Genomic DNA, 12,435 nt, shown 5'->3' with positions numbered 1-12,435 from the left:
CTTCAGCAGAGAGAGTGCCAACAGGACCCTGCTTATCAAACGCCTTCCCCAGAAACCCAGACTCCCACGAGAGAGAAATTTGATGTTGGGAAGGGTTCCTTGGCATTGCATAAGGATTTGCCAGAATTTTCCTTTAGAGGGTCAGCTTCCAGCAGTGGAAATGAGAATTTGATTTCAGAAGTCAAATAGGCCCATATGGAGACTCTTGTTCTATCACACCGGTGGGGATTTCCACAGCCGGGTCCTGCTCAAACACTGGGTTAGAGGACAGTCCCAGGAAGAAAAATCTGAGGCCTGGAGGAGCTTGGACTGTGGTGGGTATTCCCATGGGGAAGAAGGGAGAGATTTCCAGGTCTCAAGATGCCTGTTCAGATTCCCTCCCACACAAGTGCCAGCCTGTCTGGGGTCAGTGAAGGGGTGGTGGGTGAAAGATTCCTTTTCATTCATTCACCTCTCCCTCCACCCACAAATCCATGCATGCATACATCCATCCATGCTTCCATTCATCCACCCAACCCACCCATCCCTCCGTCCACCCATTTATCCATTAACCTAGCCCTTGCTTGTCCTGGAAGAGGGCAGTCCATGTGATAGCTGCTATACTCACCCTCATCACCACTGCTTCTGCAGAGCCTGCCGTGGCCAGCTCCCTTGAGACCTTAGGAAAGTCACTACCCTCCCTTGATGCCAGGTTCCCTGAAAACTGTGATTTGATGATCAATTTTGAAGTCAAAGGTGGTTATAAGAATTCATGGTACCATGGGTATGGAAGGACTTGGAAACCTGCACAGCAGTCGCCCCATGGGAAGCTATTATTACCAGCATCATCATATATCAGAAATAAGTGGATACTCAACCCACATTCACCAGTTATCAGAGGAGGCAGGTGTGGGGGAGAGCCATGGACATATGGCTTGGTCAGGATAGATACAAACATCTTTCCCCTAAACGGCCCCAAATTCAGATTTATTGCTACGATTTTGTGATAACTGAGCCTGAAAACTAATAGCATTGAGCATTGACCATGTATCAGACTCTGCTATGCATTTCTCTTGCATGTTCTTATTTAATCCTTACTTAGGAGGTGGGTACTATTATCATCCCATTTTACAGATCAGAAAACTGAGGCCCAGAGAAGGTTCATTCACATGGTTAGTAAGATATGACTATGATTCAGCCCCAAGTCTGCTAGACTACAAACCAGAGCTCCTGACAAGACACCAGTCCCTGGGCATGGCAACAGAGAGAAGACACCAAAGAGAGGGAGCACCAGGCCTCAGTCTCTAATATCTCCAACCCAGTGCTGTTCTGCCCAGACTCGGGCAACTAGGCAGAGTCCTGGGAAGCTCCTAGAATCCTCCCCCAAGCCAGCTGGAGGACTGTGGGGGATGACCTAGACCTGTCACCCCTTGACAGATGGGAGCCCCAAGGCCCAGAGAGGGGCAGAGATGGGGCCAGGGTCACGCAGCGCCTCAGGGTTCTCCTCAGCAGACCCTTGCCTGGCCCAGACAGCTTTATTAATCTTGCCCCTCCCACTGCCCCAGATGGCAGCTCAGCCCCATCTGCACCGAGTGAGGCCCAGGAGGGGCTCTCTGATTACGAAGAATAGCTCAGTTCATAAATCACTCCTTTCACTCTCACTGCCCCTGGCCCCTGGCATGCTTTCTGGAGAGAGAGAAAAGGAGGCAGGTGGACATGAGTGATGGAGAAGCCCCCATCAGAGGAAGCTCATAGGTCTGGGCTGATGTAGAGCCAAGAGATGTCTTGTATGCACCCGGCCAGGTGGGGGCGCTGTGGTCCAGGGCAGAGCCGCACAGGTCCTCTGTGTTCCGGCACAACCTGGAGCAGCTGAACTGTGAGATCTGGGCCAAGTCTCCTCATCTGTGAGATGGGGATTCTCAGATCTAACTCCCAGGGCCACTTTGAGGGTTGGAGGGGATGGTGTAGGAGAAAGCGCTCTCCAGGCAGTACACCAGTTCCTTCCTTCCTGTTCACTGGGTGCCTGCTAGTGCCAGCCCTGGGTTTGGTCCAAGTCACAGAGGCCACTGGCTGCCCTCTCTCAAGGACTCACTCAAGTCTAGTGAGAATCAATCACCCGGTCAGTGTTCTGGGCATGCTGGGCAGGATGGAGAAATGAGGCACTGACTGCAGGGTGGGGTAGGAGAGGGGCCTAGAAACGGGGGAGGCCTGTGTGTGCGTGGGGTTGGTGGTGGGGGACGGACAGGGATGGGTTAACATTTGTTGAGCCTAATGACAATGCAAGGCATTGTGTTATGGGTGTTTACTGCTGATGATCTTACTTGATCCTCAAAAAGCTTTGCAAGGTAGATGATATAATCATCATTCCCTTTCACAGATGAGGAAACTAAGGCTCCAAGGGCCTAGAAAGGCCCCAGAGCTGGAATTCATAGCCAGGTTTGCTGGACCCTAAAACCCGTATCTTTCCCTCATCAGGACGTGGGCCCGAGGCTTGTAAGAATTACAATGATTCTTGTGAGATCGGGTTTGAGGCTGAGCAGGGAGGACTTATTTGCTCTCTGACTGTGCCGGCTGGGCCTCATCCCAAGACAGACGGTCTCATAAACAAGCAATTGGCCAGAAATCCTGGCGTGCCTGGCAATGGCACCAATGCAGGGACATGGGCACAGTTGAGTGGGGGATAAAATCTAATTAGGCTCCTGAGGGGCAGGTGCCTGGAGGGTTAACAGAACCATGAGCAGAGCCTGCTGTGGGTATAATCGGATCTTAAATGACAGCCTCCGCAGCCCCCAGACTCTGAACCATGAATGTCAAGGGGGCATGAGTATCTGCAGCATCTGGGAAGGCCCCATCTCTAGTCCATGCGTGGAGCCAGGCTGGGTGCTCTGTCTCTGCCACCAGCCCTTCCCTCTGTCCCACCCAGAGCTCCCATGGGGCCGTCTCCATCAGAGAATCTTCAAAGAAGAAAATGCCTTACAGCTGTGCTGTCTCCAACTCCTCATTTCACATTGGGGGTGCTAGGCCCAGAGAGGGACAGGGTCTTGCCCCAATTCACTCAGCATGTCTAGAACAAGGAGCTGCTCATATTAAGCCTGCTGCTCCTCCCATCAATCAAGACAGCCTCCTGAGATTGACATCTCACACGCATTACCTCACTGAATCCTCCCAACCACCGTGTGGGGTGGGCACTCGGGTTTTACAGATGAGGAAACTGAGGCTCATGTGCCCAAAATCACACAATAGGTCAGATAAACTGCTGGGACAAAACAGGGTTCCTTGCTCTTCTCTCCTGGCTGTGCTCCAGAGGCGTGATTCCAGGGACTTCGAGCCTGCTGATTCCCACAGTGATCCTTGCCACAATCCATGCTTCCTATTCCCCCATGAACCAGGGCTGGACGTAAGCCACAGAAGGCGCTGGTTCCAGACACAGGTCACTGGGTCCATCCCCCTATCTTAGACACCTGACACTGCACTGAAAGAGCCCGTTTGCAAAGGCCTCTGGGGAGTAGGGCTCAGTACCCTCTCATGGAGACTACCTTGCCATGGTCAGGGTGCTGAAGGCAAGGCAATGGGGCAGTGTGAGCCTGGGCAGGAGCACAGAACAGTGGCGGTCACTCCATGTATAAGGAACTGGGTTTGGCCTCAGGACACCAGAGTCCAAGTCCAGTGCAGCATCCCATAGCCAGGTGTAGCTGAGGCAGGAGAGTGACTGAGTTCAAGGGCCCAGGAGGGGCGGCGGGAGGACAGAGTGAAGACCCTCTCTCCTCCAGGCTGCCATCCACACCCTGTCCTTGGGCCCAGCCGAGTCCTCCAGGAAAGGCTCCCCAACAGCCAAGCCTGATGATCTGAGGAAGGTAGGTACGAGGAGGGAACAAGCGGACATTCCAGGCAAACAAGGGCCCCAGGCCCCAGGGAGGACAGGCTGTGGCCAGGAGACCCTGGTGTTGGTGATGGTGTGGGCACCAGGGGACAGGAAGGAAGGGGACTCAGTGTGCTGTTGGGATGAGCAGGCAGCCCTGCAGCCACCCCAGAGCCTGAGAAGGGGGAAGACCGCCTGGCTGCTTCCACACAATTTGAGAGCGTCCACCTGTGGCCTTCCTGGACTGTCTAAAAACAAGCTTCCTTCCAACCAACAATTATTCGTTCATTATTCCAACCAACCGTTAATTCACACTATGAAGCATTTCATTCACTTGTTCCTGCCTATATGCACTCTTTCATTCATTCCCCATTTAGTGAGCACCCTCGGCCTTTGTGGGAATCCTACTGGCCAGACAGACTGGAAGGGCTGACCCACGGCCCATTGGACCTGGGTCTGGGGGACCAGCCAGCAGCAGCCTCTGAAGCTCCTCTGATGATAGCCTTGCCCTGAAGTGTCACTGTGTCCTCAGCATCCCAGATGTCTCCCCCAAACACACACGGGGGCTCACAGCCATAGCAGTCCAGCAGTCCTCACCATGTCCCCTGCCCAGCCTCGCATGAGCAGGGGCTTCCGGCAACACCTGCTGTGGGCTTCACCTGCACAGAGTCTTGCTTCTCATCCTCCAGGCTGCCTCCCTGAAAGTTTTGTGAAACTTCACACTAACCAGATGTTAGTCAGCTCTTACTGTATACCTGGCCTTGAACTAAGGGCATATGGATCCTCACAAGAATCCCAGGAGATGGGTCTGTTCCCAATTGATTTGTGATTGAACTAGGCTCAGAGACGGCGGGCAACCTGCCTCAGGTCACTCAGCCAGGCTGCAAGAGCCACCCGGCCTGACTCTAAGCCAAGCACTTGGCCCCTTAGCAGGGATCTCTCACCTTTTCCCCACCCCTTGGGCAGTCCATTGAGGCCTCTGGACCCCTTTTAAATGCATAAAATACAATACATAGGATTAAAAAGGTAACTAATTATATTGAAATACAGTCATCAAAGTATTTTTTAAAAAACAAATTTGTGGGGCCGAGCCCGTGGCGCACTTGGTAGAGTGCTGCACTGGGAGCGCAGCAACGCTCCCGCCGCGGGTTCGGATCCTATATAAGAATGACTGGTGCACTCACTGGCTGAGTGCCCGTCACGAAAAAATGACAAAAAAAAACCCCCAAATTTGTGATAGAGTAATGTAAATACTTTTATAACACATGAAATTCAAGATCTAGCGAAAGATCTGATAACTATCATCATTTCAAGAAATCTGATGCAATTTTTAGGTGATATGAAAATATACGCTTAGATCTACTGATGACAAAGGCTTAAGTACTGCTAACATAATGTAGTTTGTTGCCTGAGTCCATAATGGAAGGAAACACTCAATTTCAGTTAAATGTTAATGAAAGTGTAGATATAATTTTTTTCCCCAAGTTTGCCAATCCCTTGAGTTCTATGCGATCCCTAGACCCCAAGAGGAGAACATCATTCATCCCTGAAGGGAACGCCCCACCCCACCTGCGGCTCAGCAGTCCAGTCTGTCCTCAGCATCCCTCCCCAGACAAAGTCCCCCTTCCTGCTCAGCCCCCACCAGCACAGGGGCAGAAAGTTTGCAGCAGGAGCAAAGGGCACCACATTGGGAGCAGGGAAGGGGAGCCGGGGCCAAAACCCTAAACTCCAGCTAAACAGCATGTGGAGTGGACAGAAGTCTCTGAGAAGGGAGGCCACTGTGGCCACCTATTTAGGGCCAAGGGGGAGGACAGGGGGTCAACCAGTGTCTGCAAATCCCTTGGGGAGCTTGTCCACCCTCAGACCTCTAGGCTCTAGCCCTAATATTCCTTTTTGCATACCCCTGGGAGGGGTCTACTTGATCAGGTTCAGAGACCTCAAGGTGAGAAGCCCCCGGGGGGGTTACCTGGGGGGCCAAAAAATCATGGTACCCAGGGGGGGTACCCATGTAACCAGCCAATATCCATCTGCTAGTCAAACCCCATGGGCTCTCTCTCCCCATCATTCCCAGCAGCTGAGCCCTGGGTTCTCTGAAATCACCTAGCATGGGCATTTGGCTCACGGCCTCCTTCTCTGTATCCCATTTGACCCCCTCCCCTCCTAGGTAGCCCAAACTGGACAATGATTCAATGCCACTGGCCTCCTGCTGGGACCAGCCAGCACGTGTCTTCAGAGGAGATGTGAATTCTCTGGAAACCCTCCTGGGGCTGAGGTGGGGGCTGAAGCCTTCTCTACTTCCCCCAGAGGTTTGTGATGAGAAATTGAATACAGGAAAGGAGGTGCTAGGAGAACTGCTGACAGGTCCTCTGGCCAGGAGTGGGGGGCTCTAGGCCTCTCAGCCACTCACCTCAGCCCTGAAATCATCTTCAAAGAGTGGGGTCTACATGGTGACCAGGAGGACCTTGTGGGACTGGTCCCATCCCTCCTTGGGCCCACTTCCTAGGAAGGCACCCATGGGACTAAGTGTGGGAGAACAGGCCATCCCCATGGCTTTCTGGCACATCCTTCCCAGCTGGGCCTCGGGGCTGCCTTGGAACTCAAATACTGGAGGGGGCACTGAGCCAGAAAGTAACTTTGAGGTCACCCCCATCCTATAGCGGAAGAGAGTGGCATCCAGAGGGGACAGGACTTGCTGGAAGTAGCACAGTCAGGGCTGGATGACCTCAAAATGCAGCCCAAGCAAAGCCAGCCCCCAGGCACCCTGGACTCTGCAGGAGCTGCCAGGACAGGAGGGAGCGGGGATGGGGAACCCTGGAAGTATCCTCTGAATGTACGTTCCCCACAAGATTATAAATCCTTTGGTGGCTTGGGCCATTTCTCCCACTTCCTCTGAGTCCCTTCAAGGCATACAGGGGGTACCAGATGGTGCCCCCAATAGGGATTCAGTTATTATAGTAATATTATCAATATAATAACTGCTCCTGCTTCATGTGCACCAGGAATCATGCTAAGCACTCGTCCAACCTCATTTGAAAGGAGGTGAGCTATCCTGGAGTTACCCAGAAGAAAACTGAGGTTCACAGAGGTGAGTAAGTTTCCCACAGTGGCCCACCTGGAGAGGAAAAAACAGGGGTTTGGACCCAGAAGGCATGCTACTGCTAAGTGCCAGGGCACCTGCTGGCCAATGACTTATTTTAAACGACACACCACAAGGCTGAAGCGAGTGGCAAAGACAATGAGCTGGCAGGCAGGGTCCTGGGTTCGAGTCCAGACTCTGCCCTCTCTCTGACCCTCAAGTTTTCCGGCTATTTCTCAAGGCCAACTGCATCTATAAGCCTCAGAGGGGAGCAGAAGCCCTCAGCCCCCTGCTTCCTTCCCCCTAGCTCTCCTTCCCCACATTTCATCCCCCCAGGGCCTGGAGCTCAAAAGAGACCCTTTGAAAGACTTGGTAATCCATCCCAAAATATGCAGGGCGGTTGCTGGGCAACCTGGCCCACCGCACAACCCGGATTTAAATATTTAATGGCTTCATGGGTATTAAAGGAGCCTGGGAACTAGGAGGGAAAGGGCACAGACCTGAGTCGGGGCAAGGGGGTGGGGGAGCCCTGGCAACTCCTGCCAGAGCAGTCCCCATCCTCACACCCTCCACCCCCAGAGCTCCTGGCTTCCATTGCTGTATTTAGTGTCTGACAGGATAAAACAGGTGGCATTTGGAACTCAGGCAGTAGGTGAGACACAGAATTCCATGGCTGGAGGTACGTTGGGGGATTGGGGTGGGCCCTTTTGCAGACAGACAAAGGAAACTTACTTTTTCCCCTAAATGCCTGCTGTGCAGTGGACACCGTGCTAGTAAGTTATTACATTCTCTCCTTTGAGCCCCACTGTAAGCCTTTGAGGCAAGTATATGATTATTCCCAATTGACAGCTGAGAAAACTGGGATCAGAGAGATGAAGTGACCCACCCAAGGCCACACAGCTGCTGAATGGCAGACTTGAGCCCAAGGCAGTGTGGCTCCAAAGCCGTGCTCTTTCTACTCCATTGATCAGGAGCCGGGGCCAGACACAAATGATGGCTAATAATAGTAGCGGCTAGCATGTCTGAAGCACCTGTGTACAGACCAGGCACTGTGTTAAGGGCTTTCCTTGTTCTAATTCACTTGGCCCTTACAGTGACCATCTGAGTTAGGCATTGTTACCCCCATTTAACAGATGTGGAAACTGAGGCCCTGAGAAGGGAAGAAACAAGATCTCAGGTAATAGGCGGACCCTGGATTCAGGCCTCTGCAGTCAACTCCAGAGCTGGCGCTCTTCATCTAGTTCTTATTAGCCCAAATTTAGAAAGTTGGATAACAAAAAATAAATAAAAATCACATTTAAATCCTTTTTCACCCTGGTACATTGTCCAAATCTTCCCAAATTGGTTAGGACAGCAAGAGGAAATTTTTCCAACCACTTAGTAATAAAGATGAGTCAGCCTGAGGCTTGGCTTCAGCATCTCACTGTACACACAAAGACACATGCACGCAAACCCACACAGACGACAATACAGACACAGGCACACGGACATGGTGTATATAGAGATACTAACACCGACACGATACAGACACAGCCACGCAGATATGCACACACTCACAGACACACATGCATAGACAAACATACAGATACACACGTATACCAACAGCAATATGGATGCACAGACACGGGCATGCAGACAGATATAGCACACACATAGGTATACACACAGAGGCACACATTTAGACACCGACCCAGACACACACACACACACACACACACACACACACACACACACTCACAGATATGGCTGCTGGTCACTTTCCTGCCTGAATGACCTAACTAACTATAGTGTCATGAAAAAGACATCCAAATGCATTTGGCCAATGCCTCTGCCAACATCAAGACTATTTCTAAACAGCCAAACTGATATTATCCTTAAAGATCTTCAGGAACGAGGACAAACCCCACTACCTCATTCACATTTCTCCTCCTCAAGGGGGGAAGCTCTTCTTGGCACCTAACCAAATCCCCTCCTGCTTTACATTGATCACAACACAACTCTTTGCATCAATACTCTGCTTTACAATACCCAAAGCCCTCCATTTTTATGATCTTGCTTGATCCTCACAACCATCCAGTGAGGTGAGCAGAGCAGAGATGATTATTTTATGGGGAGAGGGGCCCAGAGAAGTTAAGGAGCTTGCCTGAGTTGACACAGCTACTGCTGGGGCTGGGCTGGTTTCAACCCAGATGTTATGCCTTTGATTTTACTGCTGAGTTCATTGTTCCCTCAACTATGGCAGGCTGTTGTCAATGTCCCATCAATTTCACTTTGCTCCTTTCTGCAGTGAGCTTCCTCCGCTCTTAGCCTGTCTGTGTTCGCTAAGGGGACTTCACTGGCTTTGGCTCATGTCTCCTCCTGCCTGGATAATGCCCGGGTGCAGCATGGAGGCCAGGCCTCTCCAGAACTCAAGGGCCTGGGATACCCTGAAGCCCCCCCACCCAGAGGTGACAGGTGTCTTCCTGCCCCAGAGACGGCAGGTTTCCTGTGCTGGCGGCAGACTGGCGAGGCCTCTCTCCCTTCTCACAGTATCCTCCGGCTCTATGGCTGGCTTCTCCACACCCCTGGGGCCCAGGAACTGTCATCAGAGCAGAAACCAAGTCCAGCCCGAGCCTCAGCCCCACGGAGCACACTGCCCCACTTACATTTGCTTGGTAATAAATAATGGAGACAGAGGGTCTTCTCAGGGCAACTGCAATTGATTCTAGTCACCTGGCCCGAATTAGGGGAGGCCACAACCCCTTCCCCTAAGAGGATCGGCTACAGGTATTTGGAGCTCAAATTATGGAGGAAAACAACCGGAACAGGGAAACCGTGACAGAAGCGCCCTGCATTGCTTGAGAAAAGCCTACAAGGAAATGAATCAAACAAAATCTGGGCCTGGGCCTGAGGAGATGGACAAGAGGGAGTCAGAGAGTCCTGTTTTCTTTCCTCTCGCATAAAGAACATTCCAGCTGCTCTTTCAAGTCATAAAGAAAGATGTGCATCAGGAGTGGGGGTAGCGAAAGGGCTGGGCTCAGAAGGAGACAGGCATGGGGCCCAAACAAAGGGAGCTAAGCGATGCTTCATCCCTCCATGGAAGTCTGGTCACCAGTCCCTCCAAAACACCATTGGTTTCCAGGCCAGGAAGGAGGCTGGTAATCCCTTCAGGAAGCCTCCAGGATGAGCAAGTATTCAGTCTCACAGAGCTCCAGGAGAGGATTTCTACTTCCTTTTTGCAAAATAGTAACAATAATAATAACACCTGTCATTATCTTCTTCTGCAGTCTTGGTTTCTCCATCTGCAGTATGGGGACAGCAATCCCCACCTTGCTCATCCCCTGGGCTAGGGCTGGGCAGGACAGAAGGAGCTAAGAAAAGGGACATCCTGTTGAAGGGGAGAAAAGAAGATTTGCCAAACACTCATCTAGAATAGGGTAGGCGACTTTTTCCACAAAAGGGCCAGATAGTGAATATTTTAGGCTTTGGGGCCATATTGTTTTTGTCACAACTACTCAGTGCTGCTTTGAGTTGAGAAAGCAGCCACAGAGAGCACATAAGTGAATAAGTGTGGCTGTGGGCAGTATGACTTTACAAAAAAAAAGACTGGGCAGGATTTGGCCCACAGGTTATAGTTTGTGGATCCCTGACCTTAGTGAATATTTAGGGACTCACCGTGGGCTAATGTAGAGGATTAGGAGTGAACGTGTTTCCCTCTGTTGTGCAGGGGGCTGAGAATGGGAGAGAGAACAGAACTGCGTATCCAGAGAGCTGGGATCAAGCCCTGTGTTCAGGCTGTGCAGTTCCTGGCAGTTCTCAGCACCTCTCTGAGTCTCAGCAGCCTTATCTTGAACACAGGGATAAAGACGGCACCTACCTCCCAGGGTTGTCAGGAGTGTCAATGAGGCTTGTGGGTAATGGGCAATGCCCTGAGCAATCAGAAAACACTGAGCCTGTGGTGGCTGACTTAAACCACAGCAGGCAGGAGCTGTGGCCGTGCCTCCTGGGAGCAGGTGAGGCCCAGCCAAGAGCACTGAGTGGGAATGCAAGGATCTGAACAGCATGGGGAGGAGCTTCCCAACAGAAGAAGCTGAAGGAACCGAGGAACTAGAGCTAGAGCTGGTCACCATCTGCTGCCCTGTTTGAACCCAGCAAGAAACCTCCCTGGACCACATCCCTTGCCGAGAGCTCTTGGGAGCAGGGTTTTGCTGCATGAGGGTTGCTGGAGGGCCAGGCAGGAAGAACCGAGTCTGGCATAAGGAGTGGCTGTCCTGAAATCTGTCTGGCAGCCTTGGTCAGCCTGCCTGCTGCGGGCCTTGGCCCTCTCGGAGGCCATAATGGATGATAAACGACCCATCCAGAACATATTACAAGCCAAGGATGTGCGCTTTGATTAGCCTGCTGCACCTGGGAAAGGCTCTTCCTTGCTGTGCTGAGCCCAACAGCAATTAGAAGGGGCAGGGAGGCTGAAGGGCAGTGTGGGCAGATCTGGAGCTGAGAGGAGGCTGGGACACTGGCGAAATCAGCCAGTCATCTCCTCTGCATATCTGGAAAGGGGGGATATAGCGATAATGGCCATGATGGCAATGATAAGTTACTTACTGAGTGCTTACTAAGTGCCAGGCACAGTTCTAAACACTTTGCATCTATTAACTCATTTTAGTCTCACAATCTATCAAGTAAGTACGATTATTATGCCCAGTTTACAGGCAAGGAAACTGAGGCACAGAGAGATGATGTAACTCACCCAGAATCATACAGCTATTAAGCTGGCATCTGAGCCCAGGCAGTCTGGTGCCAGCATCTGGGCTCAAAGTTGTCCCAAAGAAGTCCCAAAGCAGGTGGAGCAAGTCATGGAGCTCTCCAGTATTGGGAAACCCACTAGAAAGAGTGTTTCAGTGGAAATCGGGACCCAGGGTCTAATCCATGCTCTGCCACTAACCAGCTGTGTGAAGTTGAACAGGTTACTCGCCCTCCCTGGGCTTCTCTGGGGAGGCATCATGCTGAGAGGCCAAGGGCACCAGAGCAGTCTGGGTGGAATTATCTGCCCACTCACTACCTTTGGCCTTTGTGAGCATCAGTGTACCCGGTAATCTCACAGGTCACTGTGAATGTTGAACGAAACCACACAGCGTGGAACATGGAAAACCTCTCTAGAAGCCGAGCTGTTGTCATCACTCATTTGGAAGCCACGCCTTTTGCTTGCCTACCTCAGGCCACTGTGCCGGGGTTCATGATTCCCAGTGCCAAGGCTGCAGAAACATCTGGTGCCACTGGCTCCATTTCTGAGTGGAAAGGATTCAGGTATTGCCCTCTTAGAAATGAGGGCTGGCCGGTTAGCTCAGTTAGAGTGTGGTGCTGATAACATCAAGGTCCAGGGTTCGATTTCCTCTACCGGCCAGCCTCCAAAAAAGGAAATAAATGAAAATAGTGATCTGAATATTTGATGAGATGACCCCATCATTAAAAAATGTAAATAAAGGCCAATCTGTGGCCCACAGAGCTAAGAAATTTAATGATGAAGCTCACTGCCCTTGGGTCC

At 51.6% G+C, this 12,435-nt stretch overlaps 1 protein-coding gene across 1 annotated transcript in view; it reads right to left on the bottom strand.

Annotated features, from left to right (window-relative positions):
- Positions 1-12,435, bottom strand: part of TSPAN18 (tetraspanin 18) — a 183,987-nt gene that overhangs the window by 26,690 nt on the left and 144,862 nt on the right. The window lies entirely within an intron of this gene.

The sequence above is a fragment of the Cynocephalus volans genome, chromosome 4 (assembly GCF_027409185.1).
Source record: "Cynocephalus volans isolate mCynVol1 chromosome 4, mCynVol1.pri, whole genome shotgun sequence".
In the NCBI taxonomy this organism is placed as follows: Eukaryota; Metazoa; Chordata; class Mammalia; order Dermoptera; family Cynocephalidae; genus Cynocephalus; species Cynocephalus volans.
The sequence above is the reverse complement of the archived record's forward strand: the minus strand, read 5'-3'. Positions and strand labels throughout refer to the sequence as shown.